Source organism: Pristis pectinata, chromosome 10 (assembly GCF_009764475.1).
Source record: "Pristis pectinata isolate sPriPec2 chromosome 10, sPriPec2.1.pri, whole genome shotgun sequence".
NCBI lineage: Eukaryota > Metazoa > Chordata > Chondrichthyes > Rhinopristiformes > Pristidae > Pristis > Pristis pectinata.
The window spans coordinates 45,477,691-45,501,046 of record NC_067414.1 but is presented as its reverse complement, the minus strand read 5'-3'; the positions used below and the strand labels follow the sequence as shown (position 1 = coordinate 45,501,046).

At 41.5% G+C, this 23,356-nt stretch overlaps 1 protein-coding gene across 3 annotated transcripts in view; it reads left to right on the top strand.

The window, feature by feature from the left end:
- The window catches only part of cep85l (centrosomal protein 85, like), a 231,099-nt gene that overhangs the window by 76,784 nt on the left and 130,959 nt on the right, over positions 1-23,356 (top strand). The window lies entirely within an intron of this gene.

Here is a 23,356-nt window from a genome sequence, read left to right as displayed (position 1 = left end):
GGCAAATCCGGGGAACTATAGACTGGTGAGTCTCACATCAGTTGTAGGGAAATTGCTGGAGAAAATTCTTTGAGATGGGATATATGAACATCTGGAATCCAATGGCTTGATTAGGGAAAGCCAGCATGGGGCAAGTTGTGCCTTACTAACCTGGTTGACTTTTTTGACTAGGTGACAAGAGAGACTGATGAAGGTAGACCTGTGGATGTCATCTATATGGACTTCTGTAAGGCATTTGACAAGGTGCCACATCATCAATTAATCAAGAAAGTTCAGATACATGGGGTCAGTGAAGAATTGGCTGTGTGGATCCAGAACTGGCTTGCCTGTAGAAGACGGTGGTGATTGAAGGGACTTATTCGGGCTGGAGGCCTGTGAGTAGTGGTTTTCCACAAGGATCTGTGCTGGGACCTCTGCTGTTTGTGATGTACACAAATGACCTGGATGAGTATGTTGATGGGTTAGTAAGTTTGCAGGCAATACCAAGATTGGTGGAGTTATGAATAGTGCAGAAGACTGGTGATGGATACAGTGTGATATAGATCAGCTGCAGATGTGGGCAGAGAAATGGCAGATGGAGTTTAACCCAGATAAGTGTGAGGTGTTGCACCTTGGTGGGACTAATGTCAAGAGGCAGTACACTCTAAAGGACAAGATCCTTAACAGTGTTGAAGAACAGAGAGACCTTGGGGTGCAAATTCATGGCTCACTGAAAGTGGCTACACAGGTAGATAGGGTGGTAAAGAAGGCTTATGGAATGCTTGCTTTCATTAATTGAGGTACTGAGTACAGGAATCAAGAAGTTATGATTCATCTCTATAGAACTCTGGTTCGGCCGCATTTAGAGTATTGTGTACAATTCTGGTCACCTCACTGTAGGAAGGATGTTGAGGCTTTAGAGAGGGTGCAGAGGAGGTTTACTCGGATACTGCCTGGATTAGAGGGCATGTTCTATCAGGAGAGGCTGGACAAACTTGGGCTTTTTTCTCTGAAGCGGTGGAGGTTGAGGGGTGATCTGTTGGAAGTGTATAAAATTATGAGGAGCATAGATAGGGTAGACAAGCAATACCTTTTTCCATTATTGAGCCATCCAATACCAGAGGGATCCATTTAATGAGAGGAGGTAGGATCAAAACAGACGTCAGGGGTACATTGTTTACTGAGAGGGTGGTGGATGCCTGGAATGAGTTGCCTGATAAGGTGGTGGAGGCAAACTCATTGGGTGCTTTTAAGAGGGGCTTGGATGGGCACATGAATGAGAGGAAAATGGAGGGATATGGGCATTCTGTAGGTAGAAAGGATTGGCTATGTCGGCACAACATTGTGGGCTGAAGGGCCTGTTCTGTGCTGTACTGTTTATATAAAAAAGAATAACTATTGGGTATACAACAGAACTAATTTCAGTGTGAAGCAAGGCTGCATCATTGCACCAACTCTTCACTGAAACTTTCATGTTGCAATGTTTCATATCACCTCCAACAAACTGCCTGTGGGGAAAGTAGCTAATCTTCAGAACTAATGGAAAGCTGTCAAACCTGCAGTGATTACACCTTCAAACCAAAGTTACTCGAACCTCAGTGTTCAAGCTGCAGTGTGCAGATGACACCTGTGTTTGTGCATGCTTTGATGCTGAGCTCCGTCAGCATTGATGCTTTCACTGAAGCAAGCGAGAGGATGGGCTCTACCCTCAACACTTGCAATATATAGTCACCCACCAACCTACTGCTGCTCTACCACATTGCCTGAGACAATAAAGGTTCACAGTGAGACTCTGCAAAATGTGGACCACTTTCCATATCTTGGGAATCACCTCTTGGCAAAGGCAAACATCAACAATGAAATTCACTACCATGTTCAATGTACCAGCACAGCTTTTGGTCGATTAAGGAAAAAAGTATTTGACCTCAGACCTGGCACAAACCTTATGATCCCCTGGGCAGCAGTATGCTTTGCTCTCTATACTTCTGACACCTGGACTACCTACTGTAGGCATCTCAAGGCACTGGAAAATACCACCAATGCCGTCTCTGCAAAATCCTCCAAATTGACTGGAAGGAGAAGTGAACCAACGTCAGCTTCCTCTCCAAGCATTGAGGACATAGTTACATTCATTTGGCTGTGTTGGGGTTAATCAGACCTTGCTTCCATTTTACTTGCTGAGGGCAGCAAGTTGGAACCTAAAACCCAATTCCAAAATTCTTCTGTGTTTCAGTGTCAGGGAGGGTAGTGTGGTGGTATGTGGGTGTGCAGGCTGTCTGATACCAGGACTCTTGAAGCAGACACTCTATTTCCAGTCTCTGTCATGAGAAGAGATTATCAAGTGGACACGGGAAAACATTTAGGGATATGCTTCCTTGATGTAAATGGGGATGGTGAACTAATTCATTTTGAAGTGGTGAGGTTTTCATTCCGTGATCCACATACAGTTTGTCCCTGCTAGTTGGGTTCAGTACACAGGGAAGGTTAGCTGTAATGCAGCAGTGATAGCGAGGGAGTGACAGAGTTTAGAGAGTAGGATCCACAAAGCTGGATTTCTTGAGAAGGGCCACCAAAGGTGCTCCAAGCCATGCATTTTTGCAGCTTGGGTGTGGGTCTCAGGGAAAGGATTCCCTGTCCATTTTTTTTATATGCCTTCTGCTTTTCCTCAATGAACTGCCAGACTTTGCAATGTTAGCAAAGGACTGCAGAGAGTTCTGTATTTCACCTTGCAAAAAAGGTACTTTATTTGTGAATGTGCAAAGTTTCATTACTGTATCATCAGAATGTTCCTGTTTACAGCTTGGATACAGATGGTGGCACTGTAGGATGACACATTGCACCATGTGTAGATTGCATTTACATTACATTAAACATGCATGATGCATGGAGCTTTAGCAATCTCTGATTTCCAACCTCCACAGGGTGTAGTTGCAGGAAAGCTCTACTGACCCTCCACAGTACTGCTTTACTGTGCCCTTCGGCTCTCACTCTCAGAACTGGGCATATGCCAGCCATCGATATGAGTGATGAACATCTCCTTGTACAAGACGATTAGAGAGTCCCTTTCACTTATCAGATGGTCTTCCAGCCGCAGTTAAGTGAAAAGGAATAGACCAGAGAGCACAGAGTCTTTGGTGATGGAATTGTTCAAGAACAGTCCCACTGTCTCTCCTTCCAGACCTTCGTTACAATTGCAGATTCCAGGACGAAGTGGGTGGGGTTTCCTCCTCACTTCAGCAACCCTGATGATATCACTAAAATTTTGGATGTGCATGAAAGTTCTGATGAGGAGGGACTTTATTTCTGTCAGCCAAGTTATGTCTTGGTACTTTCTTGGAAATTCTGGGATGAGGAGTGCTGGTGAGCAACTGACTGCTCACTCATGAAATAATAGTGATTTCCAGCAGTTTTTTTCTGTGAAGCCTTGTGGTCACCGTGTGCAGCCACTGCCTGATTGGACTTGTGTCAAAAGTGTTTCTCTGCACAATTATTTCCACACATGACAGGTGATGTGGAATAATCCAACAATTTAGAAACTGCAGCATCTTGAGAACCATCATTTGCAATGGCTCAGACTGATGGCACTTGATGTTTGCAAACCGGGAATTGATACACACGTTGATGCAGCTGCACACAATGGTAGTGTAAGGATGGGAGTGATGTTGTTTACATTTTTTCCCTTTTACCTAGAGATTTGCGTATTATTTTTCCTGCAAGGATGGTCCTTTTTAACCATTGGATAATGTGAAGGATGGTTTGTCTGGATGAAGGAGCTGGATATGGGTCACTTTGTTTCATAAATTGCTGGAAACTTGGGGTCTAACCTGGAGAGTTCTCATGGTCAGTGCATTCAGTATCAGACATGTTGGATTTTACTTCCTCCAAAATACATTTTATTCCAAAAATGTATTTGTACCATATCAAAATCTCACTGGTCATGGAGTGAAAAGCAGATTATTCTGGTTAATTCACACACACAGCACCCAAGGGTGTCTCACTCCAATTATAGATGAGATTGAATTTACTGTGATAAAATATGAAGAGAATTTCCAATTTCAATTTCTAGTGCAAACAGCCCTAGTGCGTTATTTATGAGTTCCAGCCCTTCAGTTTGCAAATGTGGAAGGATCTTAAAATGTGACCTTTCCCCATGTAGAGTCACCAGATGGCCAGTGTGAGGAAATGTGTGGCAATTCTCAACATATGTCAATTCCCTGTTTTGTTCCTTGATATTGCTGGGACATACTTATCTTGGAAATTGGTCATAAATAGCACCATCTACAGTCATAACTAGACAACTGCAGGTACACATTGGCACTGCCACAATGATTTTTTAATAAACAAAGCATGGAATTTTAAACACAATTTGAACTGACATGTCACAACTCATTCTACATCTTAATACACGATGAAAGATATAATTGTTGTGCATAAATTTGCAGATGACATGAAAATTAGTGGTGCTGTGGATAACGAAGGTCTAAGGCTACAGCAGGATATATGTCAGATGGAAAGTTAGGTGGAGCGTTATCAGATGAAATTTAATCCCAAGTGCAAGGTGATGTATTTTGGGAAATCAACTAGTGGTAGCATGTATACAGTAAATGGTAGGACACAGAGGAGTGTTGATGGACAAAGAGACCTTGGGGTCCAGGTTCATAGTTCCATGAAAGTGACAACACAGATTGATAGGATGGTGAAGAAGGTTTATGGCATGCTTGCCTTCATAGGTTGGGGAAGAACATAAGAATGGGGATGCAATGTTTCAACTTTACAGAATGCTGGTTATGCCACACTTGGAGTATTGTGTGCAGTTCCAGTCGTTGCCCTACAGAAAGGATGCGATTGTGCTGGAGATGGTGCAATTCACCAGGATTTTCTCTGGATTGGAGGACTTTAGTTATTAGAAGAGATTGGATAGGCTCGGCTTGTTTCCCTGGAGCAAAGGTGGCTGAGGGCTGCCCTGCTAGAAGTATGTAAGGTTATGACAGGTATAGATTGGGTAGGTTATTGAAATATTTTTCTCCATGGTGGTGGTATCAAAAACAAGAAGGCAGAGGTTTGAGGTGAGAGGAAGGAGATTTAAAGGGGATCTGAGAGGTAAGTGTTTTACACAGAGAGTGATTGTTATCTGGAATGGGCTGCCAGAGGAGCTGGTGGAGTCAAGTTCAATTACTATGTTTAAGAGGCATATCGATAGACACTTAAATAGTCAAGTCATTGAAGGATGCAATCCTAATGTGGGCAAATGGGACTAGTGTAGATGGGCAAAAAGGTCGGTATGGACATGGTGGGCTGAGGGGCCTGTTTCTACTATATCAACCTATGATTCAATGATAACCATCAAAATAGAATACAATTAAGTACAAACTGTCAAGAAGAAAGTTCTCAAGTAAAATGTGCATTGCTTGAGGATAGTTAGCAGTGATGCCTCCTTTGCTTCACTTAAAATAAATTTTTAATTTACAGATTAATAAATTTATTTTACAATGAATGAATTGCTTTACTTCAAAACCTCATCAGCAAACAGACTTCCATTGAAAGATATGGGAATGAATAGCTCCGGGCTAAGTGAGACAGCAGAAAACTGTCAGTCCAAGAGTCAGACCCAAGAGAGAGCAATAGAAATGGGATCTGAGATGCTTTTGATGATGTACTAATGTACTAATGGATCCAATTTCTAGGCTTAGCTTCCTTAACAATTATGATGGAGACAGTAAAATTTGATAGCACTACCTATAATTATAACTGTTTGTCTCATAACTCTGAGGTATAAATGATGGCCTAATTTTGGACTCTAAAGTAATGTAATTTGAAGAAGTGCTTTCCAGTGGATCAATTTATATCTGCCTTCTTCCTTAGCAACTATGTTTTGGCTGAACTTGCAGGCTTATTTATTGGCTGGTTCTTTTGTTGACCAATAAAGTCAGTGGAATGTAAATCAAAGAAGCTGTCGGAGCAATCAGTTTAGAAAGAGCAGTGAATAAGATGGATCTGTCTTAGAGACATTCTGAGCTGCACTGAGTAATTTCCAAGCTAAGTGATTGCAAATGTCATTACCCTCCAAAACTAAATCATCAGTTGTAATCAGTAAAATTAGAATAAGGGGAAGTCTTAATGTATCAATTAAAGAGAAAAGATCATTAACCAAGTATGAACTAATCACGTATCAACACACTTTGCCATCAATTTGAAATGGAACCAAGCATACAGTAAAGTCTACATGTTTCTCCTTGATCTCTAAGTCCTCTAAGGAAATGTGTGATTTATGTACTTGAGTAATTGTGCAGCTGTGGGCTTATTGAATGTATATAAAGTAGAAGTGTTTTTCTCTTATGGTAATAAGCATTGGGAGAAGTACACTCATTAGTGCGTGTGCCAGTGTTGCTAATGAGTCCATGGTAATTTCCTCTAATCAATATGTCTGACAGTTTTGTATACAGTAGACATTTGACCAGGAAGATCAATTAGAAAACAAATCTACACTAAAGGGGAAGGGCAGAAATCCACCAGAATGATGTTCACAAAATAAATTATGAGGAAAAAGGTTTGGAATTGTTTTTTTTTTATTTAGCAACATTAATTGGTATCCAATAATTTTTTTTGGAAATTGTGGAATATGCTCAGAAGATACATTTCTTGACAAATACCATTCTTGGAGGATTCAGAAGGATCAAAGAGGAAATTAAATGCTGGTCAATGTGATGTTTCGAACAAGAGGCTATTAAGGCAGGAGCTATAACATTATTTAACAAAGAATTAACTAAGTACTTTGAAAGAAACCCCACTGGAAAAAAAAACAGAGCAGACTAATTGCATAACTTCAGTTAAGGAGCTTTAGCATAGCATGGTGAATCAAATGGCCTTTCTTTGTGCCATATCTCTATGCTTGCCTGGTTATTTGAGACCACCCTGGGCTTGTCTCATCTACTGGAGAAGTTCATTAATAAATACACCACAAAATAATCATCCTCAGAATGCTCACTGATCTAAGATGAGATTGCCCTATTGTGCAACAGTTGTTCTTATCTTCAAATAAAAATGAGTTATGAATAACATAAGAATTGTTGGAGAAAAATACTGCGGAGTAACCTATTTTGTAAGAATCTAAGTAGAATAAATCTATTAATCTTTAATAAGCGTTGATCTGGGCTGAGATCCACAATGTGTCTGACAGCGTTATTTCATCAAACCGCAAACCATGTTCCAAATCTCATAAATGTCAATAAGTGAATTACTGCTGTTTACAATGTTAATGTTGGAGTGATCGATAAGAAATATAAGCACCAATACTGAACAACAAACTGTATTATAATTGACAGCTCATTTGTGGGTAGTAAGGAAAAAAAACATGACAATTTACAGTATACCTATAACCACCTCAGGTGCTATAGTTCAGGAAGCTAACCTCCTGCTATTATAATCAGACTAAAGACAAACTATGGAGATGATAGATGTGTCATGCTGTAATCAATAAGTGCCAATCCACTGAGATCGAATCTGAAGACTTTGAGAGTTCAGAGACTTTTTAGTTTGGTTTTCATTGAGGAAATGCATTTTCGAATTGCAGATGAGGCCTCAGATAACTTTGTTCTATGTATCATTGATCTGTAGAGAACACCTAAGCAATTTGCCAACAGCAGAGCCATGAAGGAGAAGTATTCGTTTTAAATGCTCTGTAAATCTTGGTCTGCGACATGTACCCTATTTTTTTTCACTATGTGGAATAAAAGAAATGGGGTGATTGGAAGAGTATCAGAGCTAGATATTTTAAACTGTGATCTTAACTGGGGCTGCAGCATCTGAAGGGTTAGCATCCTCATGTACCCCTGTCCCACTGCCATGCCTGCAGTGGAACTAATGAGCCTTGCCAACATACTCTGATGATGCTTGGCCAGAGCTATTAAGAGTTACGTTACAGCTAGTGATTGGGTACGGAAGTATCAGCAGGGCAAGCCTCTGCCAGGAATCTGTAGGAAAGGCCATTGGTAAGGTCAGTGGGCAAGGTGGGAGCAAAGGTGAGGGAGTGGTACAAATCAGAGAGCACTTCCCAATACAATCAGACCGTATCTGTTCAATTACTCAGTGCACTTCTTGGAAGACAAAGCCTTGCATCAGATTGTATATGGTTTTATTTGATATTTATATATTTTTTTATTGAATAGAACTGCTCATTGCTTTTCCTTTTTCTGTATTGAACTTGTTGGTTTCCTGCCTGGAAGATTGTGAGAAAATAAATAGAAATCTAATACAATTAAGTAAAATACCAATATCTAAAGTACAAGCAAGATCAAAATTGATGCTGATAATTATTACAGTTTCCATTATTGGTGACCCCCAATTGGGGTCAGAGATACAGTGGAAGGTTGACAGCTAGTGTACCTTGTGTGCAGGATTTATTTCCTCAGGTGCACTCAAGTCGTGCTTCACCTGCAAGTTTTGAATTCTGACTCATCGGTGCATTTTTTCATCACTTTGGTCTTTGATTATATATGACTATGTATGACTTTGATTATATATGACTCTATATTTGATTATGTATGATTATATGTGTGGTTAGACCACACTTAGAGTATTGTGTTCCGTTCTGGTCACCTCATTATAGGATGGATATGGAAGCTTTAGAGAGGGTACAGAGGAGATTTACCAGGATGTTGCCTGGATTGGAGAACATGTCTTATGAGGATAGTTGAGTGAGTTAAGGCTTTTCTCTTCAGAGAGAAGGAGGATGAGAGGTGACTTGACAGAGGTGTAAAAGATGATAAGAAGCATAGATTGAGTGGAAGTCAGAGACTTTTTCCCAGGGCGACAATGGCTAACACGAGGGGACATAATTTTAAGGAGATTGGAGGAAGGCATAAGGGGGATGATAGAGGTAAGTTTTATACAGAGAGTGGTGGGTGTGTGGAACGCACTGCTGGCAGAGGTTGTGGGGGCAGGTACATTAGGGGCATTTAAAAGACCCTTAGATAGTCACATGAATGATAGAGAAATGGTAGAGGGAAGGGTTAACATTTGGGAGGGATGGGTTAGATAGATATTAGAGCAGGATAAAATGTCAGCACAACATTGTGGGCTGAAAGGCCTGAACTGTGCTGTAGTGTTCTATGACATTGTTTTGTTTGTGTTTAGCATATCACAGGACCAAATATACCATTTACTGAACAGAATACAGCCATAACAGTGAATTACATATTTTGTAGCCATCTATTATTAATCTCCTGATCCACATCCATCCTTCAACCAACATCAGGGAAAACGGGTTAATTTTATTACTGCCCTTGCAGCTTTGTAATTATAGGCACTTAAAGTGATTTGCTGTGTGTGAGGTACTTAAAGGTGCCTCTGAGAGATTGATGAGGTTTTGTATAAATCCAAGTCTCACACCAGAAAGCAGAAATTTCTTTGCATTGTGCCTGTTCTCCTGTTGTAAAGCTGGCATAAAACACAGTGGGCTAATCTGTAAGCAGTGTTGGTCACATTGCTGGATTTGTGGGGGCCCATTTAATGAGAGCCTCTAGAATACATTAGTAGGGACCTAATGAGTCACTGATGGTGGAGCAGACATTGTACCTGTCCCCCTTATGATTCTTTGGCAATCAACAAAAGGAATTCTTCCGAATTATTGTTAGGAATATTTTCTTTTGGGTCAGGGAATCCCTTAACTCCACAAGCATCACAATTTGTCTGTCACTCCTCCCTTACCTTACTGCAGCCCTTCCTCCTGGGACTTACCCGGGTGGTGCTTTCAGCAAGGCAGGTAGTCCAACATTGATACTTTTCCTAGCTTAAGTTGGCTATGGAGGTGTGGGAATAGCAGGCACAGTTTACACTTCTTGTGCTGATGTGGCCTGGAAATCAATTTCCACTGAAACCTGGCTTCTTTGCTAAGGCATGCACTTCCATCAGGACACTGGGCCAAATGTAGTCCCGGGCAGACTCTTTCCTTGCATGTATGAATGAGAGTGAAATATTATTCTTTATTGTGTCACCTCTCACTTATGGAACCTGGGTTTAAATTGTTGGCAGGTTCAGAGGAGCAATATTTCTCCAGTCTGCTAACAGATATCTACTAAAGTAAGCTCAGGAAATCTCAGACTAGCTCCTTGCCAAAGAATAGGTGGCAGCACAGAATTGTTCAGTTGTGAACCTCGGAGCGATGTAAAGATGACCAAGCTCCTCCTATTGCACTAAGAGATCAAAGTCAAGCTACACTTGGTAGCTGGCTGTACTGCAGCTGCTCCAGAATCCCTTAATGCTGACTGGACAGAGAAAGTCAGAAGGTGTTCTGATATCATGTACAGAGTTACTCTGTCTTCACAAGGGCTAGACAAATGCCACACCTCATAAAAACAAAAGTAAAAACGAGACCTTTTGTTTATCTTGCAATAGTGTGCTTCAACACTGAAAATCTCCCTGTGCAATCATGGCCCTATTTGAATGCATTATACTTGGGATAATTTGCTCTCAGTGGTAGTTGGAGCAGATACTAATTCAGTAAAACTTTTAATTTTGAGTTGTCTAGTCCAACAGAATGTGGACGATGGTAGGACTGGTACAGGATTAATGTTTTTATTGTCAACATTTATAAGTAAAATCTTCTTTTGATTCCTCAAAAATAAATATTACCCAAAAAAGAAAGCTCTGTTACAAGCTTCCAGAACATAAGGACTCATAATCCATCTGTTGTGAGACATCCTGGTATAAGTGCAAACATGTTACTACTGGAGACTGTTGGCACTGTTTCTGATGGATTCAGTGAGGTGACACACTGCTGGAGATACATGTCAGACATGCCTCAACATGATGAAGACCATGGCAGTTAAGGCCCCTAATCCTGCCCTTCACTAAAAAGAACATGGAGAAATGGCATAGTGGCGCAGCTAATGGAGCTGCTGCCTCTTAGCTACAGTGACCCAGGCTTAATCCCGACCTTCAGTGCTGTCTGTGTGGAGTTTGCACATTCTTCCTGTGACTGCGTGCATTTCCTTCAAGTTCTCTGGTTTCCTCTCTCATCCCAAAGATGCATGGTTTGATTGGCCATTGTAAATTGCCCCCCTGGTGTAGGTGGATGATAGATTGTAGGAGAGTTGACAGGAGAGTGGGATTGGTTTGTGAGCCAGAATAGACTCGATGGGCCAAATGGCCTGTGTTTTGTTAGGGAAGTCTGGAGATGTCCAACTGGCTGATGGAGACACAAGAGACGGCAAATGCTGGAATGTGGAGCAACAAACGATCTGTTGGAGGAACTCAGCTGTTGAGCAGCATCTGTGGAGGGGGGGAAAGGAATTGTCGAGGTTTTGGGTCAAAACCCTACATCAGGACTGAGTGTGGAGAGGGGAGATGGCCAGTAAAAAGAGGAGAGGGGGAGTGTTGAGACAGGAGTCCAAGGTGATTGGTGGACTGAGGAGAGGTGAAAGACGATGGGCAGGTTGCCCCAGGTAGGGGAGGGGAGCAGGTGTGGAGTTGGGAGACAGTCGCAGGTGGGTGATTGATGGAGATGGACAGAGAGGAAAAAATGAGAGGCAGATGGAGTGAGGTGGGTGAAGGGAAGGGTGAAGGTTTGAGCAGGTTGATAATTCTTCCCCCCACCTGCACCACCCCCCACCCCCCGATCCACAGATGCTGGTTGACTTGCTGAGTTCCTCCAGAAGATTGTTGCTCCAACTGGCTCATGTTATAAATTTGACCTCTTGGAGGGTCTCTTGTTATCATCTGGTTGATGCCTCTGGAGTGAGTGAACCAGCTGCTGGGCATATGATAACTCCTAGCAATGCGAGACCCCAGCACTGCCCTGCTTAAACAGTTGATCTTGTATAAGATGAGCAGAGGCCATGTCAAGTTCAAAGTGCATGATGACTCCAGGAAAAGCCTGGTTACTGGGGAAACTGAGATTCTGACTGTTGTGAATTAATGGACGCAAGTCCTCTGAAAGGATCAAGAATTTTTTTGCCTCTTCAGCTGCTGTGTATTCTGTATTTAATCTTCAATGGTGACCAATAATCTTCTTAACTGTTATGGAAACACCATCAGAATAAGTTCTGCAAAGGTCAAGGTTCACCACAATTGGATAACTAGATATAGGTCATGTATATGGTCTTGACAATGTCATCCCAATCTGATTAAAAGAAACATACTATCCCAGAAGTACATTCTCATTGGTTTTATCATTAACTGGACTGTGTTTATCTGAATTTTGGTTTTGAAAGGCGCTGAATGAATTTTAATTTAATTAAACTATATTTGCATGTTGGCACTTTTTCATGAAATCTGTTATCATAAGCAAAATTTTGATCTCATCAATATTAAAAATGATTAATTACTAAGGCTGTGCCTTATCTGTCATAATTATAATATGGTAATGAGTAACAGTAGTCACTAATTATACTGTACCAATTGCAGGGCTATCACAATGCTTCTAAAGTTTGCCTTTCACTATTCAAGATTCTGTGCCTTAATCCCGTGAGTAAGAGCAAATCTCCTTGTGATTCAGAAACACAGTGCCCTATTTTAAATGAAAATAAATTCAGGATGGGGATGGGGATGGGGAGGGTGTGGTCATGAAGGTCAGGGTAAGTGCCAGGTGGTCACTGGTCTATAACTTAGCTGTTGACAGGAAGTTAAGTCACAAGGGTGGAATTTTAGACAAAGATATATCTATTACTTTAAGCCAGAGTTAAAATTGCAGTCTGTATTGGAATGAAGCATTAGCCATCAGTGTCTAATGTTAAATTTTGCTGCTTGGAGATTCTCACTAGGTGCATAGAGATAAAAGTATTGCAAAAACCTTCATGGAGCAAATCTACAAATGATTATTGATGACCCATGGAAACTTTTTATTAACTGACTGAATATATTTGGAGCAGGAAGTGATTTCCTTAAAATGTTTCAGCTGGGGTGCTCTGGTGACCTTGACATAACTTTTATTTATCACCTGATTTTGCATTAAGGGGCCTGATATTTTGCAGTAATGTCAGGACTGGAGATTTTCCTAGATGTACAGGTTAAGTGGCTGAATGTTCTTTCTTTAGAACCATAGAAAAATACAGCACAATACAGGCCCTTCAGCCCACCATATTGTGCTGACCTTCTAACCACACCTAAGACTATCTAACCCCTTCCTCCCACATATCCCTCTATTTTAAATTCCTCCATATGCTTATCGATCAATCTGTTGAACTTGACCAACGTATCAGCCTCCACCACCACCCCTGGCAGTGCATTCCATGCACCAACCACTCTCTGGGTGAAAAACCTCCCTCTGACATCTCCCTTGAACTTCCCACCCATTACCTTAAAGCTATGCCCTCTTGTATTGAGCATTGGTGCCCTGGGAAAGAGGCGCTGGCTGTCCACTCTATCTATTCCTCTTAATATTTTGTATACCTCTGTCATGTCTCCTCTCATCCTCCTCCTCTCCAATGAGTAAAGCCCTAGCTCCTTTAGTCTCTCCTCTCTAATCCAGGCAGCATCCTGGTAAATCTCCTCTGCACCCTCTCCAATGCCTCCACATCCTTCCTATAATGAGGTGACCAGAATTGGAGATAGTACTCTAAGTGTGGTCTAACCAGAGTTTTGTAAAGCTGCATCATTACTTCGTGGCTCTTAAATTTGATCCCATGACTTATGAAAGCTAACATCCCATAAGCTTTCTTAACTACCCTATCCACCTGTGAGGCAACTTTCAGTGATCTGTGGATATGAACCCCCAGATCCCTCTGCTCCTCCACACTGCCCCAAATCCTGCCATTTACCTTGTATTCTGTCTTGGAGTTTGTCCTTCCAAAGTGTACCACCTCACACTTCTCCGGATTGAATTCCATCTGCCACTTGTCAGCCCAGCTCTGCATCCTATCAATATACCTCTGTAAGCTTTGACAGCTCTCCACACTATCCACAACACCACTGATCTTTGTGTCATCTGCAAACTTGCTAACCCACCTCTTTCACCCCCTATTAAGTCATTAATAAATATCATAAAAAGCAAAGGTCCCAGAACTGTTCCCTGTGGGACACCACTAGTCACAGGCCACCAATCTGAATGCAGTCCCTCCACTACAGCCCTCTGCTTTCTACAGGCAAGCCAATTCTGAATCCACACTGCCAAGCCCCCCTGGATCCCTTGGCCTCTGACCTCCTTGAAGAAGCTTACCATGTAGAACCTTGTCAAACTCCCTACTAAAATCCATGTAGACCACATCTACTGCACTACCCTCTTCAATCTTCCTGGTTACCTCCTCAAAGAACCCTGCCAGGCTTGTGAGGAAAGATCTTCCCTTCACAAAGCCATGCTAGCTGTCCCTTATTAGTCCATGTTTCTCTAAATGCTCATAGGTCCTATCTCTTGGAATCCTTTCTAACAGCTTACCCACCACAGATGAAAGGCTCACTGTTCTGTAATTCCCTGGACTATCCCTACTACCTTTTTTGAATAAGGGGACAACATTTGCCACCCTCCAATCCTCCTGTACCATGCCCGTGGACAACGAGGACTCAAAGATCCTAGCCAATGGTTCAGCAATCTCCTCCCTCCCCTAACGCAGCAGCCTGGGGAATATTCCGTCAGGCCCCGGGGACTTATCTGTCCTAATATTTTCTAACAGCTCCAACACATCCTCTCTCTTGATACTTACATACTCTAGAACAATACCCTTACCAACACTGTCCTCAGCATCATCAAGACCCCTCTCCTTGGTGAATACTGAAAAGCAGTATTCATTGAGAACCTCACCCACTTCCACAGCTCCAGGGACATCTTCCCACCTTTGTCTTTAATCAGACCTACCTTTACTCTCGCCATCCTTCCGCTCTTCATGTATAAGAAAAAAGCCTTTGGATTCTTCTTAACCCTACTCGCCAAAGCCTTTTCATGTCCCCTTCTTGCTGTCCTCAGCCCCTTCTTAAGTTCCTTCCTTGCTACTCTATATTCCTCACGAGCTCTGTCCAATCCTTGCTGCTTACACCCTATGTATGCTGCCGCCTTCTTCCTAACTAGTTGTTCCACCTCCCTTGTCACCCATGGTTCCTTCACCCTGCCATTCCTTCTCTGCCTCACCAGGACAAATTTATCCCTAACATCCTGCAAGAGATCCCTGAACGTCGACCACATCTTCATAGTATATTTCCCTTCAAAAATGTCATCCCAATTTACACTCTCAAGTTCTCGCCTCATAGCCTCATAATTTGCCTTTCCCCAATTAAATATCTTCCCATCATCTCTGCTCCTATCCCTGTCCATGACAATGCTAATGGTTATGGAGCAGTGGTCGCTGTCTCCCAAATGCTCACCCACCGATAGATCTGTCACTTGACCCGGTTCATTACCTAAAACTAGATCTAATATGGCATTTCATCTGGTCGGCATGTCAACATACTGTGACAGGAATCCGTCCTGGACACACTTAACAAACTCTGCCTCATCCAAACCTTTGGCACTAAGCAGATGCCAATCAATATTTGGGAAGTTGAAGTCTCCCATGATAACAATCCTGTTATTTTTGCATCTTTCCAAAATCTAGCTCCCAATCTGCTCCTCAGCATCCCTGCTGCTACTGGGGGGCCTATAGAATACTCCCAGTAGAGTAGCTACTCCTTTCTTGTTCCTAACTTCCACCCATATTGATTCTAGAGAGGATTCTTCTACATTATCCACCCTTTCTGCAGCTGTAATAGTGTCCCTGACCAGTATCGCCACCCCTCCTCCTCATCTGCCCCCCTCCCTATCCCTTTTAAAACACTGGAAACCAGGAATATTCAATATCTATTCCTGCCCTGGTGTCAGCCATGTCTCTGTAATAGCCACAATATCGTAGTCCCACATACTTATCCAAACTCTCAGTTCATCAACCTTATTCCTGATACTACTTGCATTTAAGTAAATGCACTTTAGCCCATCCACCTTTCTACTTTATACCCTGTACTCTGCTTCTCCTTCCTCAAAGCCTCTCTACCTATTAGATCTGACTTTTCCTCATCCTCTTCTTCCTCTGACCGACCCCTATTCATCACTATTTATTTTGCAGTTTTTTATTTAGCTTACTTAGCTTAATTAATTTAATGGCCCATTAATATTGCTCATTTGTTGCTAATGACGCACTTGAAATTGACAGCACACATGCAATATAAATACTAGTTTTGCAATGGGTGTTTCTTTCTACCCTGAATTGGCACTCACTGAACCATAAATCAAACACCAAACTATATGTAACTGATGACTTTAGTCAAAACTCCAAATTCCCAATGGATCCACACAGCTGAATCTTGCTTGTCAATTGTTCAATTGTCTACACATCTTTCTAACACATAATCTGGTAATGTGATTAATCATTTCCACATGTCTTTACATAAACATGTTTGTTAGGTAACTTTCTTAATCCTTTCAATTTTTTTGTTGAATTGTGGAACCACTTTAATTTTATTTTCAGCCTGAATGTAAATATGTGTTTGACTGTCTTAAGCCATGTCTGCAGGGAAGTGATCCTCCCATATTTGGAAAGGCACAAACACCCTGAGAAAAGGGATAGACTAAATCCATTACTGCCACTCCTAAACTGGGCACCAATGAGGTAATGTGGGCCATTGATGACAGTAGGATAAACCACCATAACTTGTTAGCCCTGATCTGCCACATCCCTCACTATTTCACCGTAAAGCCTGAAGAAAAAATTTGGCTTGATGGAGAGTGTGGAAGGAGCCATTTAGTGTGACGGGGTATCAAACAAGAAGTTACTGCACAGGACAATGAGAATGATAAGTACCAAGGGCAGCAGGATGTAGGCAGAATTCTGCCAACTTAAATGTTAGAGCGGTACTCTACAGTCCTATTCCAACCAAGTGTTAGAAACAAACAGGGAGGCTCCCAGAACATGCTCACTTTCTATCCTTGTGCAGCCCAGTGCATAATTGCAGAAAAGAAGCAGCTGAATTATTTGTAACCACATCAAAATCCAAGTCAATAATTATATTTGACTTTTCCCGATGACCAAATCATCATCAATACCAATGTCTGGCCAACTCTTTTCATCCACATGAAATTGAAAAGTGGTTGAGTTTACTCAAGAAGGAAATGGCTGCAGCCTTGACAACATCTGGCTATTGTGCCAATGACTTGCATATCAGAAAAAGCTTATCTACCTGTGACTGATTCCAACGTACCTATGTCACAAGCATAATGACTTTGCAGAGGATTGTATACCAGTCTCAAGAAGCAGGATGAAGTTGTCAACAATAGTGCCATCGTGTGACATTATTGCTCAGGAAATGCTGTTATTGAAAGTCATTGAGATGCCTAGACTAATATTTAAGAGATTTTTTTGATCAAGTTGCATCATGGAGATTTGAGAATTATATTTCAGTTTTAAAAACATACTTTGGGCATTTTAAGAACCTTACCATGTTTTTTTTAAAATGTGATAATAAAACAACCTTCCTATGAACCAAAATGATTTGCTGGTATCTTTGGGATAAAAAAGAATGGCCATCCTTACAAATTCTGGCATTTTTATGCAACTGCAGCACCACAAAAGCATGAGTGACTCTAAATTCTCCTCTGAAGAGGCCTAGAAAGTTTGATACCATTCCCCTCCTCATACCATATGGCACAACTACAATTTGCAACCTACTTATTTGGATGGATGAAGCTGTAATGGCAGGTGGAGAAGTTTGATATCATCCCAATAGTACAGTTTACTTGACTAGTTCTCAGGCTACTGAATTCTCTGTCCATCACTTCTATTACCACAGTGTGCAATGATGCTGGGGAACATATGGTGTGCAGGATGCACAAGACTTCTCTTCTGTAAAACCTCTTCTGCAGAAATGCAACAGCAATATTATAGGGTGCTACCACCTCCCTCCAAATCATACCCTTCCTTTGACATAGAATCACTCCATCATTGCAGGATTAACATCCTTCCATTCTCTCCCCAAAACTATTGTGTTGTGACAAGAACTGTTGTGCTGGGAGGTGAAGCACTTTTTATCTCTTCATCAGGGCAATTACAGATGAACATTCACCATAGGTCTGATGTGCAGGCAGCGATCTAAAGCAAAATAAGCAGATGCCCTCCTGGTCTAAGTGATTGGGCTTGTTTAATTATCATTCTGCATCGGAGCTTTTTATTCTGCAAATTCAATGTGATAATCATAGAACATAGAACAGTACAGTACAATACAGGCCCTTTGGCCCACGATGTTGTGCTGACCTTTAAACCTCGCCTAAGACTGTCTAACCCCTTCCTCCCACATATCCCTCCATTTTAAATTCCTCCATATGCCCATCTAGCAATCTCTTGAATTTGACCAATGTACCTGCCTCCACCACAGCCCCAGGCAGCTCATTCCACGCCCCAGCCACTCTCTGGGTAAAAAAAAACCTCCCCCCGATATCTCCTTCGAACCTCTCACCCATTACCTTAAAGCTATGTCCTCCTGTATTGAGCATTGGTGCCCTGGAAAAGAGGGGCCGGCTGTCCACACCATCCATTCCCCCTAACATCTTATACACCTCCACCATGTTCCCCGCCCCCCATCCTCCCTCTCTCCAAAGAGCAAAGCCCTAGCTCCCCTAGTCTCTCCTCATAATGCATATTCTCCAAACTAGGCAGCATCCTGGCAAATCTCCTCCACACCCCCTCCAATGCCTCCACATCCCTCCTACAACAAGGTGCCCAGAAATGGTAACTGCGGGGTGTTGGTATTTTTATTTCTGAACAAAGATTGCAACATTCTTCACAACTGATATTTGAATTGCTGCTGTAAAATACTCAGGCCGCAGGTGCAAAATTGAAACAGTGAAATCCCACAGTGCTATGTATTTATAATGAAACTGGTCTCTATTGGAAATGTGGCAAGCATTTAGACTGAGACATTCCTACAATGGAAAACTTTTCCTACCCACTCAAATACATAATGTGCCATTCTGCTGCTACGCTATACCTTATCTGAAACAAAGGAAACATGCTGCCCTAATGTACCCATAAATCACAAAGGAATGAGTACTACATGAATGTAGTGGATCACGTTCATCAGGTCTGCCGTTTCTGTTTTTTTTTATTGATTTCATCATTAGGGACCCATTATGACACTTAACCAATTGACCAATGTCATAATAGGAAATTAATTGTTGTAATTTCTTACATTATAACATTAATTGCACTTCAAAAGTAATTTGTTGGCCTTGAGGAGCATGAGGACTTGCCAAGGAGGTGAATGCTGCTACACAAATGCAAGATCTCTTATTCCAGTTGAAGTATCCAGATGGTGTGTCAAAGAAACAAGTCAAAATGAGCTTGAGGTATGTCTGGAACTGGGACTGTGGTCAGAGCTTTGATAGGTAACCATAATAACTAATACCTCTTTGCTACGTGCTAGGGACATGAATAAATTGAAATGTTCAGAAGGTTAGGTTTTGGACTATTATTTCTTCTGGTGATGCAGTTTGCAATGCAGTCACTAATGACTATGAAAACTACATATTGATGTTGTTGTGAAAATGTCAGATTGGGCACTCCCAGAAGTTAAAAAACCTGACATTTAAGTTTTCATTGCAGATGGAAACCTTGGCACTGTCAGGATTTGTAAAAAACCAGAGAAAGTGAGTCATAGATTGCTTTACATCTCTCCTACTGATTTTGCTGGAAATAAAAATGGGGAGAAATGTTGATTGGCTCCAAACTCACGGTTATCTGTTCAGTACCATCAAGATCTACCTCATAGACAGAAGACAAAACCCAATAAACAGCAAGGCCTAGTTACCTGGATGCATGACATATCAAGAGCAGCTTGCAATGGGAATCAAGGCCTTGGTGCACAACTAAATGTCCAAGCAATGATCCTGTGTCTGAAATAATCATTAGCATGTTGCACAAGGACCTGCCAGCACATGTTTAACAGTGAAGATCAATTTCTCTATCTGGGTCTGCGCAGCCAGCTCATACCTGAGAATGTGACACTTAAATATGTTTGCCACAGTATAGAAAGAAATAAAATGCTGTCAAATTTTTTTGTGTTTTTAAATAGATGGCCACTTAGTTGTCTTTAAATGGGAACTTTCATGCAACTGAGGAAAAAAATGATTATACTGATACTTCTTGTATATAAATCGATTTTTAAAAAAATATAGTCAACATTACTTTGCTTCACAGGATTCAAAAATGCCAGTTTATGCGATTATACAGAAGATTGGTGAAATAACTGATAGAAATGGAGCCAGAGACCACACTTATGATGATGTTCCGATGCCTGAATAAGCAGCAGCTTCTAGTTTAAACACACGAGGGCAGTATTAAACAAGTGTGCTTTTGGTCTTTGCTCAGGATTAATGTGCTTGGAATAATCAGTAACTCCTATCCTGCTCTGAGAGCAAAAGGTCCATTACATTGCCTACATGTCTTAAAAGGTCACAACAAATAACTTTTTAACTAGCTTTAAGTTTGCATTCATTTAGTCCCTTCCTTTCCTCCCTTGCTCACCGTACTCTATTCCTTTTCATCTTCACAGAAGTTGACATATAATGCTGGTCTGCGAATCAGGTTCGCTAATTATTTTTTCTTCCCTTCACTCTTGAAGAATGCTGCGGCCGAATTTACCACTTTAGTCAGAGGACCAACAGCTGTGGAACTCAAAGCCCCTTAAATCATATGTACCATTCATCACTGATCAGCATCCTGATTCTGTACGCTTGTTCGTAGCCTATATCTCTTTTACCCTTAGCTGCCAAAAATCTATTAATCTCAGAGTTAAGATTAACAAAGTCAACAACTCGTGTAATCTGCTCTTTGCAGAAAAGTATTATAAACTTCGACCACTCTTTGTGTGTAATATTTCCTAACTTTTCTCCTCAAAGACCATATCACTTCTCTTCGGTCTCGAGCAGAATCTTTTTTCTCTGTAACTATCCTCTTCTCTAATCACCTTGAAAATTTTGACTAAACCACTCTGTAACCTTCCAAGTTCCTGGTAACACACGAAAATTATGAATCATATGAAAATTATAATCATACTTTAATCCTTGAAGTCTAGAAATTGCTCCATGTCATTATTTTATTTGATGTTAAAATAGCGCTGTGTGTCACCCTGATGTTGTTTGTGAAATTCAAACTAGAAGTGAGAACTTCATGGAACAGCAATATTGGGCTTCCTGTGTAACACTATGCTGAAGCTGGAATTGTAGGGTTTATTGTGAGGTTGCCTAGTGATGTGTGGCGAGTGCTTGCCATTGTTACAGTGTGTCACAACAGGTGTCAGGGAAACTGACAAGAAATGTACTTTCACTGACTTCTTGGCTGCAATATGTTAACTCAAAGTTAAACAAATATTGGAACGAAGACCTTCCTGCTCTCAGTTGCTTGGTTTAATGGCATTCCCTCATATCACAGAGTTTTTTTATGAAGCATTTTAAAGTAGAGTTATTGGGTGTGCAAATTATTGATGTTAATGGAATAATGAAAATCACTGCATCTTTAAATATTTGGGCAAAGTTCACAGCCCACCCTTGCAAGTTATGCATGCAATGGATGAGTGCCAATACCTCTGCAAACTAATCCCAAATTCCTGTCTGCTTCAAGCGACTGGAAACCCAGTGTTTGCAGTGGATCTGAAGGGGGGAGATGAGCTGCTAAAAGCAAGATGAGGGAGCTGCTATTTAATTCTCCTGAGAAGTTTAGTCCTGAAACTTGGCTGAAGTACCAAGTGGTTTTCGCTTTTGCTGTCTGATGCCCATTATTCCTATCTTTACTGGCCTCCTGTTATTAACTGAAGTCATGGGATCTCTGGATTAGGAAGTTCGTATCCTGCTCATTCAGACATTGCTGGCTTTGAAGATGCACTGACAGGTTCTTGTAGGCAAGAATCCTAGACAAGTCTGTGACATTTCAATTGCTCTCCAAGCATCTACATTATTAATTATTACAATTCAGTAATACATATTCCTATTTCAAATAATAATTGCTGAATTCCTGGAAATGTTCTGATGCATTCAATCAAAAAGCAAAAGAAAACTGCAGGTACCGGAAGTTGGAAATAAAAACAGAAAATGCTGGAAATACTCAGCAGATAAGGCAGCAACTGAGGAGAGAGAAAAACAGTAAATGTTTCAGGTCACTGACTTTTCATCAAAACTGTTAAAGTGAGCAAACAAGTGGATGTTCAGTTGGAGACAAAGGGGAAGGCTGGAGAGAATAGATAGAAGGTCTGCAATTGGGTGGTAACCAGGAGAATCCAGGTGACTGACATACGCTTTGTGTTGTTTAAGGGAGGGTGGTGAACACTCGTTAGTTGTAACTGTCTGTCAGGAGGTGGTGTAAACAGGGAGGCGAATGAGGGAATAAAGAGAGAAAAACAAGAAGGCGGTTCTGGAACAGTGAGATGCAGACAACTATTACTGGAAATCTGATATTGAAGGGAATCTTGGAAATACCCAACAGGCCATGTAGCACCTGTGTAGAGAGAATATCTGAGTTAAGATTATGGCTGGATGACCTCATGCTGGGCCTGGCCAGTTCTGACACAAAAAGGAAAGACTTCAGTTAATACTTCACCTGGAAGGAATAGAACATAGCACATAGAACAATTACAGCACAATTCAGGCCCTTCGGCCCACAAAGCTGTGGGTAATGTTTGGGTCATAGAGTTGATTAGCATGGCAATGGGTTCTTTGGCCCACCACATACCTGCCAGCCATTTTACTCATCTACACTACTCCCATTTGCTTGAATTATTGCAGGGTTTCGACCCAAAACATCAACAATTCCTCCCCCCCCCCCCCACATGGATGTTGCTCGACTTATTAGGTTCCTTCAGCACTTTGTTGCACCAGATTCCAGCATCTGCCCTCTCTTGTGTCTCCTTAGGTCCTTCTATGCCTTGTCTATTCAAGTACCTGAAGTGGGAAAGTTTTCATCATCAGAACGGTCATGACAGAGTTAGAGAAACAGGGAGACTGGAACGGAGTCCTTACAGGAATGTGGGTGGGAAGAGATGTAGTCAGGATAGCTGTGGGAGCTTGTGGATATTGTTCACTAACCGATGTCCTGAGGTGGAGATGTGGAAGTCAACAAAGGGAAGGGCAGGGTCAGGCACCAAGTGAAAGCAGGATGAAAACTAGCAGCAAAGGTAATGAAATTTTTGAGTTTAAGTGTAGGAAGCAACACCAATACAATCACCAGTATACCAGAAAAGAGGCGCAGAAAGTAGGACTGAAAGAAAAACTGTTCCATGGATCCCAAAAAGAAGACAGACATGGGCTGGACCAGGCATGTTCGCAATGACACACTTCAGATTTGGAAAATAAGAGTGCAATTAAAGGAGAAGTTGTTGAATGTAAGCAGGAGTTCAATCAGCTATGTTTATTACGTAAAGGTCCTTTCCGAAGTTGATC